Source organism: Eubalaena glacialis, chromosome 5 (genome assembly GCF_028564815.1).
Source record: "Eubalaena glacialis isolate mEubGla1 chromosome 5, mEubGla1.1.hap2.+ XY, whole genome shotgun sequence".
Taxonomy (NCBI): domain Eukaryota; kingdom Metazoa; phylum Chordata; class Mammalia; order Artiodactyla; family Balaenidae; genus Eubalaena; species Eubalaena glacialis.
The window spans coordinates 61529065-61553312 of NC_083720.1; positions in this window are offsets into that span (position 1 = coordinate 61529065).

Below are 24248 nucleotides of genomic sequence, written 5' to 3' on the forward strand. Positions count from 1 at the left end.
GAATAGACATTTTCCAAAGAAGACATACAAATAGCCAAAAGGAGCATGAAAAGATGCTCAAAATCACTAATCATCAGAGAAATCAAAACCACAATGAGATATCACCTCACACCTGTCAGAATGGCTGTTATCAAAAAGACAACAAGTAACATGTTGGTGAAAATGTGGAGAAAAGGGAACCCTGGTTTACTGTTGGTGGGAATGTAAATTGTGCAGCTGTTATGGAAAATAGTATGTAATTACTCAAAAAATTAGTAATAGAACCATTACCATATAATCCAGCAATTTACTCCTTGCTGTTTGTCTAAAGAAAATGAAAACACTAACTTGAAAAGATATATGCACCCCAGTGTTCATTGCAATATTATTTACAATAGTCAAGATATGGAAGCAACCTAAGTGTTCTAAAATAGAGGAACAGATAAAGAAGATGTTATGTTTTATTTGATATATATAATATATGTATATAAAACAATGGATTATATTTTTTTATTCTTTTTTATGGCAGAATATTACTCAACCATACAAAAAGAATGAAATCCTGCCATTTGTGACAACAGCATGGATGGACCTAGAGGGTATTATGCTAAGTGAAATAAGTCAGACAGAAAAAGGCAAATACCATATGACTTCATTTATATGTGGAATATAAAAAACAAAACAAATGAACAAACATAACTAAACAGAAACAGAGTCATAGATACAGAGAAAAAGAAGGTCGTTGCTAGAGGGGAGGAGAATGGATGGGGGAATGGGAGATATAGGTGAGAGAGGTTAAGAGGTATTCCAGCTACAAAATAAATATCACATGTATGAAATGTACAATATGAGAAATATAGTCAATAAATATGTACTAACTTTGTATGGTGATAGGTGGTAATGAGATTTACCCTGGTGATCAGTTTGAAACATATAGAAATATCAAATCACTATGTTGTGCACCAGGAACTAACATAGTATTGTATGCCAATTATATTTCAAAAATAAACGAACTCATAGAAAAAGAAATCCGGTTTGTGGTTACCAGAAGCCTGGGGTAGGTGGAGACGGAATAAAGGTACAAACTTCCAGTTATAAGATAAATAAGGACTAAATGAGGGACGTAATGTACAATATGGCAAATACAGTTAACTCTGCTGTCTGTTATATATGAATGTTCTTAAGAGAGTAAACCCTAAGTGTTCTCATCAGAAGGGAATTTTTGTTCTGTTTTCTTTTATTTTGTATCTATATGAGATGATGGATGCTCACTCAACTTAAGGTGGCAATCAGTTCATGATGTATTGAAGTCAAATATTTATGCTGTGAACCTTAAATGTATACAGTGCTCTGTGTCAGTTATAGCTGAATAAATCTGGAAGGAAAAAATATTATAGGGGGCCATCTAAAAAAGGTAATGTTTTAAGATGAGGATCACAGGTAAATGAAAAGCATGTTCATATAATTTAAAATCACAGTGGAAATTTTTAGGCTTTAAAGTATTAAATATTGGATTTACTTAGATGGTGATAATAGAAGACATTGTCACATATTAAGGTATGGAGAAGTCTTTCTGGCTTATATATGATTTAACTTTAACTGTAGGCTAACCCAAACAACCTATTTGTGTACTATTAAATATGCACTGTACATCTGCTTTCACCTTTAAAGAAAAGAATGCATTAAAAAATCAAAATGGAGTAACTGTGGTTTAGGCATTCAAAATGGAGCTGGGTGACCATTTCCAGACACTTTCCTGTATTACTGAGAACGTGTATTTTCTGAACTGTGTCAGACTGAAGGATACCACCAGCCATTCTCAAAATAGTATCTGCTAGCATCTTCTGGCTGCAAACATATGATGTCAAGGTTTACTCTTATAACTATGCAGCCATTTCAGACCCCAACAAATCCTTGCTTAACATGCACCCTTAAATCTTGCCAGCTTTAATTATATTTCTTGACAAACAACTTATATTTTGAAGTTTTTGCCTTTATAATCCTCCTCATTTTGTAGTCCAGTGGAAAACAATACAATTGCTTCTCAAATCTGTGTCTTCCAGCCTGTAGTCCTCAGTTTGGTTCAAATAATTAGGAGATTAGGATTGACATATATAAACTACCATCCATAAAATAGATAGCTAGTGGGAACTGCTATAAAGCACTGAAAGTGAAGCTCGGTGCTCTGTGATGACCTAGATGGGTGGAATGTGTGGGAGGGAGCTCCAAGAGGGAGGGGATATATGTATACATATAGCTGATTCACTTCACTGTACAGCAGAAACTAACACAACATTGTAAAGCAATTATACTCCAATAAAGAAAAACCTTTTTCTATTCCTATTATAGATTGTTTAGTGATTATTTCTGCCAACAATAATATTTCAAGTAATTAAAAAAATCTTCTGATCGGACCTTCAAGATGGCGGACGAGTAAGACGTGGAGATCACCTTTCCTCCTGCAAATACATCAGAAATACACCTATATGTGGAACAACTCCTACAGAACACCTACTGAATGCTGGCAGAAGACCTCAGACTTCCCAAAAGGCAAGAAACTCCCTACATACAGAGGTAGGGCAAAAGAAAAAAGAAAAAACAGAGACAAAAGAATAGGGATGGGACCTGCACCTTGGGGAAGGAGCTGTGAAGGAGGAAAAGTTTCCACACACTAGGAAGCCCCTTCACTGGTGGAGACGGGGGTGGTGAGAGGAAGCTTCGGACCATGGAGGAGAGCGCAGCAACAGGGGTGCGGAGGGCAAAGCAGAGAGATTCCCACACAGAGGATCAGTGCTGACCAACACTCACCAGCCTGAGAGGCTTGTCTGCTCACCCGCCAGGACAGATGGGGACATGGAGCTGAGGCTCCAGCTTCGGAGATCAGATCCCAGGGAGAGGACTGGGCTTGCTGTGTGAACACAGCCTGAAGGGGGCTAGTGCACCACAGCTAGCTGGGAGGGAGTCTGGGAAAAGTCTGGAACTGCCTAAGAGGCAAGAGACCATTATTTCGGGTTGTGCAAGGAGAGAGGATTCAGAGCACTGCCTAAATGAGCTCCAGAGATGGGCGTGAGCCGCGGCTACCAACTTGGAAACCAGAGACGGGCACGAAATGCTAAGCCTGCTGTTGCAGCCACCAAGAAGCCTGTGTGTAAGCACAGGTCACTATCCACACCTCCCCTCCCGGGAGCCTGTGCAGCCCACCACTGCCAGGGTCCCGTGATCCAGGGACAACTTCCCCGGGAGAACACATGGTGTGCCTCAGTCTGTTGCAACGTCACACCAACCTCGGCCACTGCAGGCTCACCCGGCTTTCCGTACCCCTCCCTCCCCCTGGCCTGAGTGAGCCAGAGCCCCCTAATCAGCTGCTACTTTAACCCCATCCTCTCTGGGCGGGAACAGATGCCCTCAGGCGACCTACATGCAGAGGTGGGGCCAATTCCAAAGCTGAACCCCAGGAGCTGTGCAAACAAAGAAGAGAAAGGGAAATTTCTCCCAGCAGCCTCAGGAGCAGCGGATTAAACCTCCACAATCAACTTGATGTACCCTGCATCTGTGGAATATCTGAATAGGCAATGAATCATCCCAAAATTGAGGTGGTGGACTTTGGGAGCAACTGTAGACTTGGGGTTTGCTTTCTGCATCTAATTTGTTTCTGCTATTATGTTTATCTTAGCTTACTATTTAGAGTTTATTATAACTGGTACATTTGTTTATTGATTTGGTTGCTCTCTTCCTCATTTCTGTTTTTATATACAGATATATATATTTTTTTCCTTTTTCTCTTTTTGTGAGTGTGTATGAGTATACATCCTTGTGTGATTTTGTCTGTATAGCTTTGCTTTTAACATTTGTCCTAGGGTTCTATTATTTATTTATTTATTTATTTATTTATTTATTTTCAAGTATACTTTTTAGCACTTGTTATCACTGGTGGATTTGTTTTTTGTTTTGGTTCTTTCTTTTTTCTTTCTTTAATCATTTTAAAATTTTTTTAAATTTTTAATAAATTTTTAAATTTTTATTTTAATTATTTTATTTTATTTTATTTTTTTCTTTCTTTCATTTTTTTCTCCTATTTCTTCTGAGTCGTGTGGCTGACAGGGTCTTGGTGCTCCAGCCAGGTGTCAGGCCTGTGCCTCTGAGGTGGGAGAGCTGAGTTCAGGACATTGGTCCACCAGAGACCTCCCGGCGCCACGTCATATCAAATGGCGAAAGCAATCCCAGAGATCTCCATCTCAACGATAAGACCCAGCTCCACTCAATGACCAGCAAGCTACAGTGCTGGACACCCTATGCCAAACAAAGAGCAAGACAGGAGCACAACCCCACCCATTATCAGAGAGGCTGCCTAAAATCATAATAAGGTCACAGACACCCCAAAACACACCACCGGATGCAGTGCTGCCCACCAGAAAGACAATATCCAGCCTCACCCACCAGAACACAGGCACCAGTCCCCTCCACCAGGAAGCCTACACAACGCCCTGAATGAACCCTACCCACTGTGGGCAGACACCAAAAACAACGGGAACTACGAACCTGCAGGCTGCAAAAAGGAGACTCCAAACACAGTAAGTTAAGCAAAATGAGAAGACAGAGAAACACACAGCAGATGAAGGAGCAAGGTAAAAACCCACCAGACCAAACAAATGAAGAGGAAATAGGCAGTCTACCTGAAAAGGAATTCAGAGTAATGATAGTAAAAATATCCAAAATCTTGGAAATAGAATGGAGAAAATAAAAGAACTGTTTAACAAGGAACTAGAAGTAGTAAACAGCAAACAAACAATGATGAACAACACAGTAAATGAAAGTAAAAATTCTCTAGAAGGAATCAATAGCAGAATAACTGAGGCAGAAGAACAGATAAGTGACCTGGAAGATAAAAGAGTGGAAATAACTACTGCAGAGCAGAATGAAGAAAAAAGAATGAAAAGAATTCAGTAAAGTCTTAGAGACCTCTGGGACAACATTAAACACACCAACATTTGAATTATAGGGGTCCCAGAAGAAGAAGAGAAGAAGAAAGGGACTGAGAAACTATTTGAAGACATTATAATTGAAAACTACCCTAATATGGGAAAGGAAATAATCAATCAAGTCTGGGAAGCACAGAGAGTCCCATACAGGATAAATCCAAGGAGAAACACACCAAGACACATATTAATCAAACTATCAAAAATTAAATACAAACAAAAAATATTAAAAGCAGCAAGGGAAAAACAATGAATAACATATGAGGGAATCCCCTAAGGTTAACAGCTAATCTTTCAGCAGAAACTCTGCAAGCCAGAAGGGAGTGGCAGGACATATTTAAAGAGATCAAAGGGAAAAACCTACAACCAAGATTACTCTACCCAGCAAGAACCTCATTCAAATTCAACAGAGAAATTAAAACCTTTACAGACAAGCAAAAGCTAAGAGAATTTAGCACCACCAAACCAGCTTTACAACAAATGCTAAAGGAACTTCTCTAAGCAGGAAACAAGAGAAGGAAAAGACCTACAATAATAAACCCAAAACAATTAAGAAAATGGTAATAGGAACATACATATCGATAACTACCTTAAATGTAAATGGATTAAATGATCCAACCAAAAGACATAGACTGGCGGAATGGATACCAAAACAAGACACTTATATATGCTGTCTACAAGACATCCACTTCAGACCTAGCAACACATACAGACAGAAAGTGAGGGGATGGAATAAGGTATTCCATGAAAATGGAAACCAAAAGAAAGCTGGAGTAGCAATTCTCATATCAGACAAAATAGACTTTAAAATAAAGACTATTGCAAGAGACAAAGAAGGACACTACATAATGATCAAGGGATTAATCCAAGAAGAAGATATAACAATTGTAAATATTTATGCACCCAACATGGGAGCACCTCAATACATAAGGCAAATGCTAACAGCCATAAAAAGGGGAAATTGACATAACACAATCATAGTAGAGGACTTTAACACCCCACTTTCACCAATGGACAGATGATCCATAATGAAAATAAATAAGGAAACAAAAGCTTTAAATGATACATTAAACAAGATGGACTTAATTGATATTTATAGGATATTCTATCCCAAAACAACAGAATACACGTTCTTCTCAAGTGCTCATGGCATATTCTCCAGGATAGATCATATCTTGGGTCACAAATCAACCTTGGTAAATTTAAGAAAAATGAAATCATATCAAGTATCTTTTCTGACCACAACACTATGAGACTAGATATAAATTATAGGAAAAAATCTGTAAAAAATACAAACACGTGGAGGCTAAACAATGCACTACTAAATAAGCAAGAGATCACTGAAGAAATCAAAGAGGAAATCAAAAAATACCTAGAAACAAATGACAATGAAAACACAACGACCCAAAACCTATGGGATGCAGCAAAAGCAGTTCTAAGAGGGAAGTTTATAGCAATACAATCTTACCTCAAGAAACAAGAAACATCTCAAATAAACAACCTAACCTTACACCTAAAGCAATTAGAAAAGAAGAACAAAAAAACCCCAAAGTTAGCTGAAGGAAAGAAATCATAAAGATCAAATCAGAAATAAATAAAAAAGAAATGAAGGAAACAAAAGCAAAGATCAATAAAATGAAAAGCTGGTTCTTTGAGAAGATAAAAAAATTGATAAACTATTAGCCACACTCATCAAGAAAAAAAGGGAGAAGATTCAAATCAACAGAATTAGAAATGAAAAAAGAGAAGTAACAACTGACACTGCAGAAATACAAAGGATCATGAGAGGTTACTACAAGCAACTACATGCCAATAAAATGGACAACCTGGAAGAAGTGTACAAATTCTTAGAAAAGCACAACCTTCTGAGACTGAACCAGGAAGAAATAGAAAATATAACAGACCAATCACAAGCACTGAAATTGAGACAGTGATTAAAAATCTTCCAACAAATGAAAGCCCAGGATAGGATGGCTTCACAGGTGAATTCTATCAAACACTTAGAGAAGAGCTAACACCTATCCTCTCAAACTCTGCCAAAATATAGCAGAGGGACAACACTCCCAAACTCATTCTATGAGGACACTATCACTCTGATACCAAAACCAGACAAAGATGTCACAAAGGAAAAACTACAAGCCAGTATCACTGATGAACATAGGTGCAAAAATCCTCAACAAAATACTAGCAAACAGAATCCAAGAACACATTAAAAGGATCATACACCATGATCAAGTGGGGTTTATCCCAGGTATGCAAGGATACTTCAATATACGCAAATCAATCAATGTGAGGAACCATATTAACAAATTGAAGGAGAAAAGCCATATGATCATCTCAATAGATGCAGAAAATGCTTTTGACAAAATTTAACACCCATTTATGATAAACACCCTCCAGAATGTAGACTTACCTCAACATAATAAAGGCCATATATGAAAAACCCACACCCAGCATCATTGTCAATGGTGAAAAACTGAAACAATTTCCTCTAAGATCAGGAACAAGACAAGGTTGTCCACTCTCACCACTATTTTTCAACATAGTTTTGGAAGTTTTAGCCACAGCAGTCAGAGGAGAAAAAGAAATAAAAGGAAACCAAATTGGAAAAAAAGAAGTAAAGCTGTCACTGTTTGCAGATGACATAATACTATACCTAGAAAATCCTAAAGATGCTACCAGAAAACTACTAGAGCTAATCAATGAATTTGGTAAAGTAGCAGGATACAAAATTAATGCACAGAAATCTCTTGCATTCCTATATACTAATGATGAAAAATCTGAAAGCAAAATTAAGGATACACTCCCACTTACCATTGCAACAAAAAGAATAAGATACCTAGGAATAAACCTGCCTAAGGAGACAAAAGACCTCTATGCAGAAAACTATTAGACACTGATGAAAGAAATTAAAGATGATACAAACAGATGGAGAGATATACCATGTTCTTGGATTGGAAGAATCAGCATTGTGAAAATGACTACCCAATGCAATCTACAGATTCAATGTAATCCTTATCAAACTACCAATGGTATTTTTCACAGAACTAGAACAAAAAATTTCACAATATGTATGGAAACACAAAAGACCCCAAGTAGCCAAAGCAATCTTGAGAAAGAATAACAGTGCTGGAGGAATCAGGTTCCCGGTCTTCAGACTATACTACTAAGCTACAGTAATCAAGACAGAATGGTACTGGCACAAAAAACTGAAATATAGATCAATGGAACAGGATAGAAAGCCCAGAGATAAACCCATGCATATATGGTCACCTTATCTTTGATAAAGGAGGCAAGAATATACAGTGGAGAAAAGACAGCCTCTTCAATAAGTGGTGCTGGGAAAACTGGACAGCTACATGTAAAAAATGAAGTTAGAACACTTCCTACCACCATACACAAAAATAAACTCAAAATGGATTAAAGACCTAAATGTAAGGCCAGACATTATAAAACTCTTAGAGGAAAACATAGGCAGAACACTCTATGAGTTAAATCACAGCAAGATCCTTTCTGACCCACCTCCTAGAGAACTGGAAGTTAAAACAAACAAATGGGACCTAAAGAAACTTAAAAGCTTTTGCACTGCAAAGGAAAAACCATAATCAAGATGAAAAGACAGCCCTCAGATTGGGGGAAAATATTTGCAAACTAAGCAACTGGCAAAGGTTTAATCTCCAAAATTTACAAGCAACTCATGCAGCTCAATATCAAAATAACAAACAACCCAATCCATAAATGGTCAGAAGACCTAAATAGACATTTCTCCAAAGAAGATATACAGATTGCCAACAAACACACGAAAGGTTGCTCAACATCACTAATCATTAGAGAAATGAAAATCAAAACTACAACGAGCTATCACCTTACACCAGTCAGAATGGCCATCATCAAAAAATCTACAAACAATAAATTCTGGAGACGGTGTGGAGAAAAGGGAACCTTCTTGCACTGTTGGTGGGAAAGTAAATTGATACAGCCACTATGGAGGACAGTATGGAGGTTCCTTAAAAAACTAAAAATAGAACTACCATACGACCCAGTAATTCAACTGCTGGACATATACCCTGAGAAAACCATAATTCAAAAAGAGTCATGTACCACAATGTTCATTGCAGCTCTGTTTACAATAGCCAGGACATGGAAGCAACCTAAGTGTCCATCGACAGATGAATGGATAAAGAAGATGTGGCACATATATACAATGGAATATTACTCAGCCATAAAAAGAAACGAAATTGAGTTATTTGTAGTGAGCTGGATGGACCTAGAACCTGTCATACAGAGTGAAGAAAGTCAGAAAGAGAAAAACAAATACTGTATGCTAACACATATATATAGAATCTAAAAAAAAAAATGGTTCTGAAGAACCTATGGACAGGACAGGAATAAAGGCGCAGATGTAGAGAATGGACTTGAGGACACAGGGAGGGGGGAGGGTAAGCTGGGACTAAATGAGCGAGTGGCATGGATGTATATACACTACCAACTGTAAAATAGATAGCTAGTGTGAAGCAGCCACATAGCACAGGGAAATCAGCTCGGTGCTTTGTGACCACCTAGAGGGGAGGTATAGGGAGGGTGAGAGAGAGATGCAAGAGGGAGGAGATATGGGGATATATGTATATGTATAGCTGGTTCACTTTATTATAAAGCAGAAACTAACACACCATTGTAAAGCAATTATACTCCATTAAAGATGTAAAAAAAAAATCTTCCTAGCTATCTGTATTTTCATGATATTTTGTAATAAAATAGTACTTCTACAGTCAGACAAAATGTTTTCTATTGGAGGTACTCACTCACAGAATTCTTCTAAATATTAAAGCTCATGCTCATAAAAATACCTACCAGATAGTAGATATATATTAAAAAACAATAGTTAATAGCAGTAAAAAAAAAAAAAAAAAAAGAATATTATGGACTATCTGGTTACGGAGAGTTGTGTTCCAGCCCAAACGCTGCATCTTTCTATGGTGTTAACTTGGACGAGTGATTTAATCCCTCTCAACTTTATTGTCCCTTTGGTAAAATGAGTATAACAACAGAATCCATCTTGTAGGGTTTGGTGGAGTTTAAATAAACTAATTCTCTTCGAACAGTGCTTGACTTGGCTGAAGTGCTTAATAATCAGTAACTATTATTTTCTTTCAAATGATACAGGTAAGAAACAAACAAAGAAAAAACTCCCAAAACTATCTAGTTCACCTCAAAAGAAACAAAAGTGAATGTAAATTATTTTGTGACATGAAAACACCACCGATCTCATAAAATCGCTAAACTCTATAATAGATGAAATGGGGTTAATTTAAATCCACTTCTATCTAATTGTCTATCCACATTAGATCATTTCTGGTATAATGTTCCTTTTAATTCTAGTCACTGGATGTGTCATTTACACAAACAGTATTTCTCCATGAATGAACACAAACTTTTTGAAATCAAAGACTTGTTGCATTTGATTATTTTGCAGTCAGGTAAAAAGAATTTGCCTAAGTGGAAACTTAAGTTATATATACAGCAAAATGTTATTGGCTTTGCAGGAAATACTAGAAAGACTTGTATTAAAACAAATATAATATCCTTTCATAGATAGGTATTTTCCACATGTATGCACTCACATACACATTTATAAGTCAAGAAATGTGTGCAGTGTATATTGGATCTGTTGCTGATGAACTGCAGGACTCATTTTATAATGAAAGAACTAGTTGGGGAATTTAGTATTTTCCTGAAGCAGGATGACACCTTTTTGTGATTATTTCTTTTGTTTGATTTTTCACCTTGGGGCATTATGAACCAGGAAAAATATCAGCTATGTATAACAAACATTTTTATAAGAAACAATCCAACATGATATGCATTCTGTTGTTTGTTTACTCAGTGCTCCTCTAATTTTTAAAAATGTAATTGCAGCCCACTAAATTGATTTCATAAATCAATAATGTATCATGTGGTGCATTAATAATCCTGAGGTCTAGATGTGTCAGTGTGTTTAAGAGGCTTCCAACTAAGAGGTGTGTCTACAGCTTAGAATCTCTCTTGGAATCTGGATATTCACTTATTTGTTCATTCCTCGTAGACATTTACTGAATACCACTAAGTGCTCAGGTCCTGAAATCATGGATAGAGCATCAAATAAAATGTAGAAATTTTTTTATAGAGGCTCCCTATTTAGCAATAATATCTCTCCTACTTTCTTCAACAAGAACCCAATATCAGTGTTATATATCACTTATACCTCAATAAACCTGGGAGAAAAAAGAAAATAAAGTTTAAAATCTTTTATATATAGGATAACCCAGGTTATTTTCCTAATTAGAGGAAAATGGGGAAGAGTGTAAAACCACCCCTAATATATTTTACTTGTGGAGAAAGAGACACGAGAGCCTGAATTTTCTCTTCTGGAGAAAAACAAGCTAGAATATAACCTATGCTGGGAAAGAAGAGAGTATAGGGCACCTAATTTATCCTGAGTCATGGAATCAGAATCAGAATCTTTAGTAGGGCCTCCAGGCAGATGAAGTGTTCACTAAGTGATCTCTTTTGTTTCCTTAGCTGAACCTTGAGATGTTTGGTTTGATATTGATCAGATCATTTGCCTAAAGCTGTCAATTTGCTTAGTTAGCATTTAGCACAATAGTATACATATAGTAAGAATGAGGTGTTATTAGAATTTTATTTATTATAAACTATAGTTATGAAAAATTTTATCTTAATCTATTCAAACCACGTAATTGTTTCTTGATAACTTTTACAATTTGAAGGGAATAATGGTAAACACCATAGTATATGCTCTAGTATATAACCTCATTGGTTAACATAAAACATATTATAAAAATACTGATGATAAATACCAAAAATACTCCTGTTATTACCACTTCTATAACTACTACCACTATTACTATTATTGTTGCAATTTGTTAAACCCCTACTATATGCCAACTACTGAAATGTGAAATTGACTTAAAGTACAATCTCATTTTCAGACAAATCATAAAGTTTAACAAGTAAGTTGTAGAATAACTAATATATAGTTGAAATGACAGTGATGAGAATAAATAAATTTTTTTCAAAATTAAAATGTATATATATATTTAAGAATAAGAATTCAGTTGGTTAAAAATGCACCATTTAATAGAGATTTCATCATTTTAACTTACATCAGTTTAAATCAAATTATAAAGATCCATAATGATTATCAATGTGGCTGAATCACTGCAGAAGCCAAAAAACGCTAACATTAAACAGTAAATGTTCTTTGCTAACAATATAAAAATTTTATGGTTCCTTTATTTTCCTTTATTATAGACAAATAAACCTGTCATTAATTAAATATTCTATTGTAAAATACAGGAAATACCCTAGTTTCCTTATTAGAGACATTAGAGAAGCATAGTATAATTTTATAGTATTACTCAGTTTTATTTTGTTCATTTTTAACACTGTTTTTATTCAGTTTTATCTGTTGTAGAAATGGAATTGCTTTACATATTGCATAGTCTGAAATAAAATTAGAAGTGATGTCATTATTTTTTCCTTATCTCAAAATATTCATGTCATTGTCTTGAAGATGAAGATGGCAGAGTAGAAGGACGTGCACTCACTCCCTCTTGTGAGAGCACTGGAATTACAACTAATTGCTGAGCAGTCATCAATAGGAAGACACTGGAACTCAACAAAAAAGATACCCCACATCCAGGGACAAAGGAGAAGCCACAAAGAGACAGTAGGAGCGGTGCAATCACAAAAAAATCAAATCCCATAATCACTGGGTGGGTGACTCACAAACTGGAGAACAATTATACCACAGAAGTCCACCCACTGGAATGAAGGTTCTGAGCCCCACATCAGGCTTCCCAACCTGGGGGTCTGGCAATGGGAGGAAGAATTCCCAGAGAATCAGACTTTGAAGGTTAGCGGGATTGGATTACAGGACTTTGACAGGACCTGGGAAAACAGAGACTCCACTCTTGGAGGGCACACACAAAGTAGTGTGCACATCAGGACCCAGGGGGAAGAAACAGTGACCCCATAGGAGACTGAACCAGACCTACCTGCTAGTGTTGGAAGGTCTCCTGCAGAGGCAAGAGGTGGGAGGTGGCTGTGGCTCACTGTGAGGACAAGGACACTGGCAGCAGAGGTTCTGGGAAGTACTCCTTGGCATGAGCCCTTCCAGAATCTGCCATTAGCCCCACCAAAGAGCCTGTGGGCTCCAGTGCTGGGTCGTCTCAGGCCAAACAACCAAGAGAGAGGGAACTTAACCCCACCCATCAGCAGAAAAGTTGATTAAAGTTTTACTGAGTCTGCCCACCAGTGCAACACCCAGTTCTATCCACCACCAGTCCCTCCAATCAGTAAGCAAGCACAAGCCTCTTAGATAGCCTTATCCACCAGAGGGCAGACAACAGAAGCAAGAAGAATTACAATCCTGCAGTCTGTGGAACGAAAACCACGTTCACAGAAAGTCAGACAAAATGAAAAGGAAGAGGACTATGTACCAGTTGAAGGAAAAAGATAAAACCCCAGAAAAACAACTAAATAAAGTGGAGATAGGCAATCTTCTGGAAAAATAATTCAAAATAATGATAGTGAAGATGATCCAGAAGCTCAGAAAAAGAATGGAGGCAAAGATCGAGAAGATGCAAGAAATGTTTAACAAAGACCTAGGAGAATTAAAGAACAAACACTTAGAAGGATTAAAGAACAAACAAACAGAGATGAACAATACAATAACTGAAATGAAAATTACACTACTTACTACACTAAGGAATCAATAGCAGAATAACTGAGGCAGAAGAATGGATAAGTGACCTGGAAGACAGAATGGTGGAATTCACTGCCATGGAACAGAATAAAGAAAGAAGAATGAAAAGAAATGACGACAGCCTAAGAGACCTCTGGGACAACATTAAAAGTACCAACATTCGCATTATAGGGATCCCAGAAGGAGAAGAGAGAGAGAAATGACCTGAGAAAATATTTGAAGAGATTATAGTCCAAAAGTCCCCTAACATGGGAAAGGAAATAGCCACCCAAGTCCAGGAAGTACAGAGAGTCCCAGGCAGGATAAACTCAAGGAGAAACACACCAAGACACATAGTAATTGAATGGACAAAAATTATTAAAAGCAACAAGGGAAAAATGACAAATAACATGCAAGGGAACTCCCATAAGGTTAACAGCTGATTTCTCAGCAGAAACTCTACAAGCCTGAAGGGAGTGGCATGATATATTTAAAGTGTTGGAAGGGAAGAACCTTCCAACAACCAAGAAACAACCAAGATTACTCTACCCAGCAAGGATCTCATTCAGATTCAACAGAGAAATCAAAAGCTTTACACACAAGCAAAAGCTAAGAGAATTCAGTACCACCAAACCAGCTCTACAACAAACGCTAAAGGAACTTCTCTAAGTGGGAAACACAAGAGAGGAAAAAAGACCTACAAAAACAAACCCAGAACAATTAAGAAAATGGTAATAGGAACATACATATCGATACTTACCATAAATGTGAATGGATTAAATGCTCCAACCAAAAGACACAGGCTAGCTGAATGGATACAAAAACAAGACCCATATATATGCTGTCTACAAGAGGCCAACTTCAGACCTAGGGACACATACAGACTGAAAGTGAGGGAATGGAAAAAGGTATTCCATGCAAATGGAAATCAAAAGAAAGCTGGAGTAGCAATACTCATATCAGATAAAATAGACTTTTAAAATAAAGAATGTTACAAGAGACAAGGAAGGACACTACATAATGATCAAGGGATCAATCCAAAAAGAAGATATAACAATTATAAATATATATGCACCCAACATAGGAGTACCTCAATACATAAGGCAAATGCTAACAGCTATAAATGAGGAAATCGACAGTAACACAATAATAGTGAGGGACTTTAACACCTAAGTTACACCAATGAACAGATCATCCAGACAGAAAATTAATAAGGAAACACAAGCTTTAAATGACACAATAGACCAGATAGATTTAATTGATATTCATAGGACATTCCATCCAAAAACAGCAGATTACACTTTCTTCTCAAGTGTACGTGGAATATTCTCCAGGATAGATCACATTTGGGTCACAAATCAAGCCTCGGTAAATTTAAGAAAATTGAAATCATATCAAGCATCTTTTCTGACCACAACGCTATGAGACAGAAATCAATTACAGGGAGAAAAACGTAAAAAACACAAACACATGGAGGCTAAACAATACGTTACTAAATAACCAAGAGATCACTGAAGAAATCAAAGAGGAAATCAAAAAATACCTGGAGACAAATGACAATGAAAACAGCACGATCCAAAACCTATGGGATTCAGTAAAAGCAGTTCTAAGAGGGAAATTTATAGCAATACAATCCTACCTCAAGAACCAAGAAAAATCTCAAATAAACAATCTAACCTTACACCTCAAGGAACTAGAGAAAGAAGAACAAACAAAACCCAAAGTTAGCAGAAGGAAAGAAATCATAAAGATCAGAGCAGAAATAAATGAAATAGAAACAAAGAAAACAATAGCAAAAATCATTAAAACTAAAAGCTTGTTCTTGGAGAAGATAAACAAAATTGATAAACCTTTAGCCAGAGTCATCAAGAAAAAGGAGAGGACTCAAATCAATGAAATTAGAAATGAAAAAGAAGTTACAACAGACACTGCAGAATACAAAGCATCCTAAGAGACAAGCAACTCTATGCCAATAAAATGGACAACATGGAAGAAATGGACAAATTCTTAGAAAGGTATAACCTTCCAAGACTGAACCAGGAAGAAATAGAAAATATGATCAGACTAGTCACAAGTAATGAAATTGAAACTGTGATTAATATATTCCTAACAAATAAAAGTCCAGGACCGGATGGCTTCACAGGTGAATTCCATCAAACACTTAGAGAAGAGCTAACACCCATTCTTCTCAAACTCTTCCAAAAAATTGCAGAGGAAGGAACACTCCTAAACTCATTCCACGAGGCCACCATCACTCTTGATACCAAAATGAGACAGAGATACTACAATAAAAAGAACATTACAGACCAATATCACTGATGAATATAATGCAAAAATCCTCAACAAAATACTAACAAACAGAATCCAGCAGCACATTAAAAGGATCATACACCATGATCAAGTGGGATTTATCCCAGGGATGCAAGGATTCTTCAATATATGCAGATCAATCAATGTGATACACCATATTAACAAACTGAAGAATAAAAACCATATGATCATCTCAATAGATGCAGAAAAAGCTTTTGACAAAATTCAACACTCATTTATGATAAAAACTCTCCAGAAAGTGGGTATAGAGGGAACCTGACTCAACATAATAAAGGCCATATATGACAAACCCACAGCAAACATCATTCTCAATGGTGAAAAACTGAAAGCATTTCCTCTAAGATCAGCAACAAGACAGGGCTGTCCACTCTCACCACTCTTATTCAACATAGTTTTGGAAGTCCTAGGCACAGCAATCAGAGAATAAAAAGAAATAAAAGAATCCAAATTGGAAAAGAAGAAGTAAAACAGTCACCATTTTCAGATGACATGATACTATACATAGATAATCCTAAAGATGCCACCAGAAAACTACTAGAGCTAATCAATGAATTGGTAAAAGTTCCAGGATACAAAATTAAGGCACAGAAATCTCTTGCATTCCTATACAGTAACAACGAAGATCAGAAAGAGAAATTAAGGAAACAATCCCATTCACCATTGAAACAAAAAGAATAAAATACCTAGGTATAAATCTACCCAAGGAGGTAAAAGACCTGTACTCAGAAAACTATAAGACACTGATGAAAGAAATCAAAGATGACACAGACGATGGAGAGATATAACATGTTCTTGGACTGGAAGAATTAACATTGTGAAAATGACTATACTACCCAAAGCAATCTACAGATTCAATGCAATCCCTATCAAATTACCAATGGCATTTTTTACAGAAGTAGAACAGAAAATCTTAAAATTTGTATGGAGATACAAAAGACCACAAATAGACAAAGCAATCTTAAGGGAAAAAAATGCACCTGGAGGAATCAGACTCCCTGACTTCAGACTCAACTACAAAGCTGTAATCAAGACAGTGTGGTACTGACACAAAAACAGAAATATAGTTCAATGGAACAGGATCAAAGCCCAGAGATAAACCCACACACCTATGGTCAACTAATCTATGACAAAGGAGGCAAGGATATACAATGGAGAAAAGACAGTCTTTTCAACAAGTGGTGCTGGGAAAACTGGACAGCTACATGTAAAAGAATGAAATTAGAACACTCCCTAACACCATACACAAAAATAAACTCAAAGTGGATTAAAGACCTAGATGTGAGGCCAGACACTATAAAACTCTTCGAGGAAAACATAGGAAGAACACTCTTTGACATAAAATACAGCAAGATCTTTTTTGACCCACCTCCTAGAGTAATGGAAATAAAACCAAAAATAACCAAATGGGACCTAATGAAACTTCAAAGCTTTTGCACAGCAAAGGAAACTCTAAACAAGACAAAAAGACAACCCTCAGATTTGGAGAAAATATTTTCAAATGAATCAACGGAGAAAGGATTAATCTCCAAAATATATAAACAGCTCATGCATCTCAATATTAAAAAAACAAACAACCCAATCAAAAAATGGGAAGAAGACCTAAATAGACATTTCTCTAAAGAAGACATACAGATGGCCAAGAGGCACATGAAAAGCTGCTCAACATCATTAATGATTAGAACAATGCAAATCAAAACTACAAAGAGGTATCTCATCACACTGGTTAGAATGGGCATGGTCAGAAAATCTACAAACAACAAATGCTACAGAGGGTGTGGAGAAAAGGGAACCCTCTTGCACTGTTGGTGGGAATGTAAATTGATACAGCCACTATGGAGAACAGTATGGAGTTTCCTTAAAAAAACTAAAAATCGAATTACCATATGACCCAGCAATTCCACTACTGGGCATATACCCAGAGAAAACCATAATTCAAAAAGACGCATGCACCCCAGTGTTCATTGTAGCACTATTTACAGTAGCCAGGTCATGGAAGCCATCTAAATGCCTATCGACAGACAAATGGATAAAGAAGATGTGGTACATACATACAATGGAATATTAGTCAACCATAAAATGGAACGAAATTGGGTCATTTGTAGAGATGTGGATGGACCTAGAGACTGTCACACAGAGTGAAGTAAGTCAGAAAGAGAAAAACAAATATCATCTATTAATGCATATATGTGGAATCTAGAAAAATGGTACAGATGAACTGGTTTGCAAGGCAGAAATAGAGACACAGATGTAGAGAACAAACGTATGGACACCAAGGGGGGAAAGCAGGGCGTGGGTGGTGGGTGGGACGAATTGGGAGATTGGGCTTGACATATATACATTAACATGTATAAAATAGATAACTAATAAGAACCTGCTGTATAAAAAAATAAATAAGATTCAAAAAAAAAGAATCTATAAAGTTATATATTTTTTGTCATGTACTGATTATAGTCTAAAAAGAAAATAGGAAAGGGGGGGAATATAAAAATTCAGTTTTGTTATTATTTCTCCCATCATTTCAATTGCTGAGTTCAATTACCAAAAGAAATGAATCCATTTAAGTTTGTAAAATAATGAAACATGGCTTTCTATCAATTGACACAATTGACTGTTAGAAAACTATTAAAATACAAGAATATATAGATAACCCTATATGTGCTTGCTACTAGTTGTTTTATAAGTATATACTGGACACTCTTCTAAATTAAGACTTGAAAAATTTACCCATTGTTAAACATTAGTATTTCCTTTAAACACATGGACGTATCTATGTTCATATTCCACATCGCTTTGATACTCAATTTTTCTTCTTTCTACATTCCCAGAGAACACATATGCTATTCTGTCTCATTCTTTTTTGTTGGAGCTTTTAGCACAAGAGCAAACTTGCCACAGAGACAAGGCAAGAGGGGGTGAATGATTCTAACATTTCATCAAGTTCTCAATGTGGATCCATGTACCAAAATCTTTACGGTTATAGGCATGCTAGCATCTTTTTCTTTTCATTCAATATATATTTTTAACATCTTTATTGGAGTGTAATTGCCTTATAATGGTGTATTAGTTTCTGCTTTATAACAAGTGAATCAGCTATACATATACATATATCCCCATATATCCTTTTATTTCATATATCTATTTAAAATAAATTCAATATATTTTAGAAAATATATACATCTGAGAAAATTGGAGTATTTCTTTAAATGACTAAATATGCAGTTTCTAATAAGTAATAGCAACTGCACAGTACACCTGTTCAAAGAATAACTGAAGGAATAAATGAATGCTTGAAAGAAATACCACCATGTGTTTCTTATTGCTGTTGTAACAAATTGCCACAAACTGAATGGCTTAAAATGATACAAATTTATTATCTTGCATTTATGAAGATCAGAATTCCTAAATGAGTCACATTGAGTTAAAATCAAGATATTGACACATCTGCATTCTTCCTAGAGTTTCTATGGGAGAGTTTGTTTCCTTGTGTTTTCCAGCATCTAGAGGCTGCCTGTAGTCCTTGATGCATTGTTCAATTCCCTTATCTTCAATGCTACCAATGTCAGTATTTCTCACACTGACATTTCTCTGGTTCTCTTTTCTCTTTTAATGTAATCACCCTTGTGATCACATTTGCCCCACTGGGATAATATAGGATAATGTATTTATTTTAAAGTCAGTTGATTAGCAACCTTAATTCCAACTGCAGCTTTAATTTCCTCCTTTGCCATGTAACCTAACATATTCACAAGTTCCAGGAATTAGGACATGGAAATCTTTGGGAGGGTTATTATTTTGCCTACCATACTATGATACTATGTAATTAACTTAAAAGAGAGACAGACCTGGTAAGGAAGAGTTTTGGAGATTATGATAAGAATTTTAGACTGTATTTTAAATGGAAACAAGTTAAAGAATTTAAGCAAGGGAAACATCAGCAATTCAATTTGTCCTTTTAAAAGATTGCTTGTATGCAGTGTACACAGTTAATAGAAGGAATTAAGAGTGGATTTTCTAATGAATTTCATGAAAAATGTGAGAAAAAGAAAAATTAACAGAGCACAGATCCTAAGGTATTTAAATCAAATTTTGGGCTCCTACTTAACTAGCTGAGTAGCTTTGGAAAATTCTGTCTCAGTTCCCTTATATGTAAATTGAGGATGACAGTGGTACCAAACTCTTAGTTTTTGTTTTTGTTTTGTTTTCTAATAAAACTAAGGTAATGCATGCAAAGAGCCTAAAGTGTTAGTACATGAATTCCTTAATAAATGTTAGTTTTACTAATAATTGTTTAGGAGGTAAAACTTACCAAATGACTGAATGTGGATTTAAGACAAATATTGATAATCACTCCCAAATTTCTGAAAAATCAAGGCTTCTTTTTAATGGTAAAAACTAGAGTTGGAGCATATGTGATTAATGTACTCCATGGATTTCCTTTTTTATTTGATGAACACAAGATGCTTTAGAGAACTCCATCTACAAATGTTGAGGAAAAGTTGCATGTAACTATTGCTCAGATACAGGTTTGGAATTGAGAGGAGAATCAACATATGTTTGCTTATGCCAATTCTGTCTTTCTTCATATAGAAGATGCTATATTTGTAATATGCACCATTATTTTTGTACCACACAGAAACAATAAAAATATTGCCAGTAGAAATATGACATGCAGTTAATCTAAAAGTGAATTACCTTTTTGATGTTAAATATGAAAGAAATTTACAGCTCAGAGTCAATATAATAGAGTTGACTATTTTTGACAACTTGTGGGGAGATTAAATCATCTAGGTGAGCAGTCAGAGTGAAAAATGAAGGTCTTGGGGAAATATGACATGTAAGAGCAGAGGTAGAGGCATGAGAGATGGAGAAATAGAAATTATGGGTATGGTCGGTTTCTCTTTGAATTTAGCTGTCAGTGGAAGGGAGCTGGAAGAGAACATGGTGTCTGATGAATCTTCTTTTCCTTTCTTTTTTTAAATTTGGGAGCAATCAGCCCATGTTTGAATATTACATATTGATTAAAAGGAATAGGAGGGCTTTTTCACAATGGGTTTGCCACCAGAACACAGGTGTCATGAAACCCACTGCTAAATCTAAGGCAAAATGGGAAAGGAAATAACTCATTTTAACATCATAATCATTGGACATGTAGACTCAGGCAAGTCTACGACTACTGGCCATCTGATCTACAAATGTGGTGGGATCAGCAAAAGAACCATCAAAAAATTTGAGAAGGAGCCTGCTGATATGGGAAAGTGCTCCTTCAAGTATGCCTGGGTCTTGGATAAACTGAAAGCTGAAACTGAGCTTGGTATCACTATTGATAGATATCTCCCTGTGGAAATTCAAGACCAACAAGTATTGTGTGACCATCATTGATGCCCCAGGACACAGAGACTTTATCAAAAACATGATTACAGGTACATCTCAGGCTGACTGTGCAGTGTCCTGATTGTTGCTGATGGTGATGGTGAATTTGAAGCAGGTATCTCTAAGAATGGGCAGATCTATGAGCATGCCCCTCTGGCTTACACACTGGGTGTGAAACAACTAATTGTTGGTGTTAACAAGATGGATCCACTGAGCCACCCTACAGCCAGAAGATACAAGGAAAGATACAAGGAAATCTTTAAGAGGTCAACACTTACATTAAGAAAATTGGCTACAACCCCAACAGAGCAGTATTTGTGCCAATTTCTAGTTGAAATGGTGACAAGCTGGAACCAAGTGCTAACATGCCTTGGTTCAAGGGATTAAAAAGCTACCCATTAAGGTGGCAATGCCTGTGGAACCATGCTACTTGAAGCTCTGGATTGCATCCTGCCACCAACTCATCCAATTGACAAGCCCTGTGTCTGCCCTTCTAGGACATCTATAAAATTGTTGGTGTAAGTACTATCCATGTGGGCTGAGTGGAGACTGGTGTTCTCAAATCCAGCATGGTGGTCACCTTTGCTCCAGTCAGTGTTACAACTGAAGTAAACTCTATTGAAATGCACCATGAACCTTTGAGTGAAACTCTTCCTGGGGACAACATGGCCTTCAATATCAAGAACATGTCTGTCAAAGATGTCCATTGTGGCAGTGTGCCTTGTGACACCAAAAATGACCCACCAATGGAAGCAGCTGGCTTCACAGCTCGGGTGATTATCTTGAACAATTCCAGCCAGACCAGTGCTGAATATGCACCTGTGCTGTATTGTCACACAGCTTAAATTGCTTGCAAGTTTGCTAAGCTGAATGAGAAGATTGATTGTTGTTCTAGGAAAAAGCTGGAAGATGCTTCCAGATTCTTGAAATGTGGTGATTCCACCACCATTGATATGGTTCTTGGCAAGCCCATGTGTGTTGAGAGCTTCTGTGACAATCCTCATCTGGGGCACTTTCGTGTTGGTGACATGAGACATGGTTGCTATGGGTGTCATCAAAACAGTGGACAAGAAGACAGCTAGAGCTGGTAAGGTCACCAAGTCTGCCCCAAAAGCTCAGAAGGTTAAATGAATATTATCCCGAATCCCTGCCACCCATGTCTTAATCAGTGGTAGATGAACAGTCTCAGAACTGTTTGTCTCAGTTGGCCATTTAAGTTTAATAGTAAAAGACTGGTTAATGATAAAACACATTGTAAAACCTTCAGAAGGAAAGGAGAATGTCTTGTGGGCCATTTACATGTGTGTGCGTGTGTGTGACTATTTTAAGTTATTAGTTTTTAAAATCAGTACTTTCTAATGGAAACAACTTGACCAAAAATCTGTCACAGAACTTTGAGACCCATTAAAACAAATTTTAATGAAGAACGTGTGTCTTCTTTTGGTCACCATTGTAACTTCCTATAGTCCTACTTAGGTAAAAGACTTTAACAGGAGTTTCCCAAAACTTATTTATGGTGTACCATCAGCTGTAACTTCAGAATTTGGTAATTCTGAGTTAACATTTTTTTCTGCATAGGGATTTCGATTATTTTCACCTTGCCAAAGTGGGAGGAGTCACCTGTTCAAGTACATAGTGAAGAACTATGGGAAGAGTCTGTTGGTGCAACGTTTCATAGGTTAGGACAGATAAGCAAAGAGTAACTTTGTTTATATGTTAAGATGACTTATAAGAAGGCCAAATTCTGTAATATTAAAGTTTGAGTGATATATTTAAGCTTCTGTATAATTACATCAATATTGAGTAAACTTGTTGGTATAATGTCAAATTTTAATTTGCAGTTCTTGGAATGTGTATTCTCGCATTTACAAATATTAAAGTAGTAGAACCTAAAACGTGAGGCTTCAATAGTATTGAGCACTGCCCTGCTAGAGTTAATTGTATCCAGCTTCTAGGAAAAAGAAAAGATACTGGAAGTTGGGGAAAAAAAAAAAAAAGGACTAGGAGACAGGAAAAAGTGAATTGTGTAAAAGAATGGGGAAGAATAATCGATATTCTGTAGAAGGCAAGTTACATGGAGAGAAGAGGATAGGCTTCAGGACACATGCAGAGTAGTTTTCCCCTGATTGGTAGAGGCAATTCTGCCACTATAATGAGAGGGAAGGATAGAGTACCTGCAGAGATGCTGGAGAAAGATGTGGCAGGAGGATGGAGGTGTTCCATTGGGTGGCTTGAAATCGGTCAGTGAAAGATGAGGAAAGGTCATCCACTGAGAGTAGTGGGGCAGAGATAAGGTTGAGGGATCCCATGAGAGAAAGTGTATGAAAATCATTGTAGCAAAGAGTGAATGAATGAATTCAGTAAGAGAAATGCACTAAAATGGACAAGTGAAACTGGAAATTTTGTTGAATGTAGTGATAAAAGACATTTACTTCATAGGGTTATTGTGAAGATTAACTGTTTGGCCTGGCATATAGTAAATGCAGCTATTATTAATATTATCATGTAATAAATTCCAGATTATAAAATATTCTTGAGTGGAATTAAACTACTTTAATGCAAAAGAATGGCTGAATTGATTTTGGAAAAAATAACAATGATTTTAGGGAATTTGCCTAAGAAGGAAGATGATTCTGGATAATAGAATTCAAGCAAGGCAAAGAGAAAAGCAAAGGCAAGAGTATATGTCTCACTCTGTCCATGATGATAGACATGCAAATACCTAGGCTAGCAACAGGCATCTGGTTGAAAAGGTAAAATGTAAACCATGTGCTAAAACCATAATAAACCATGGACTCTCCACAGGAGGCCAATAGGTGGCAATGCCGAAGTTGCACGTACAATTT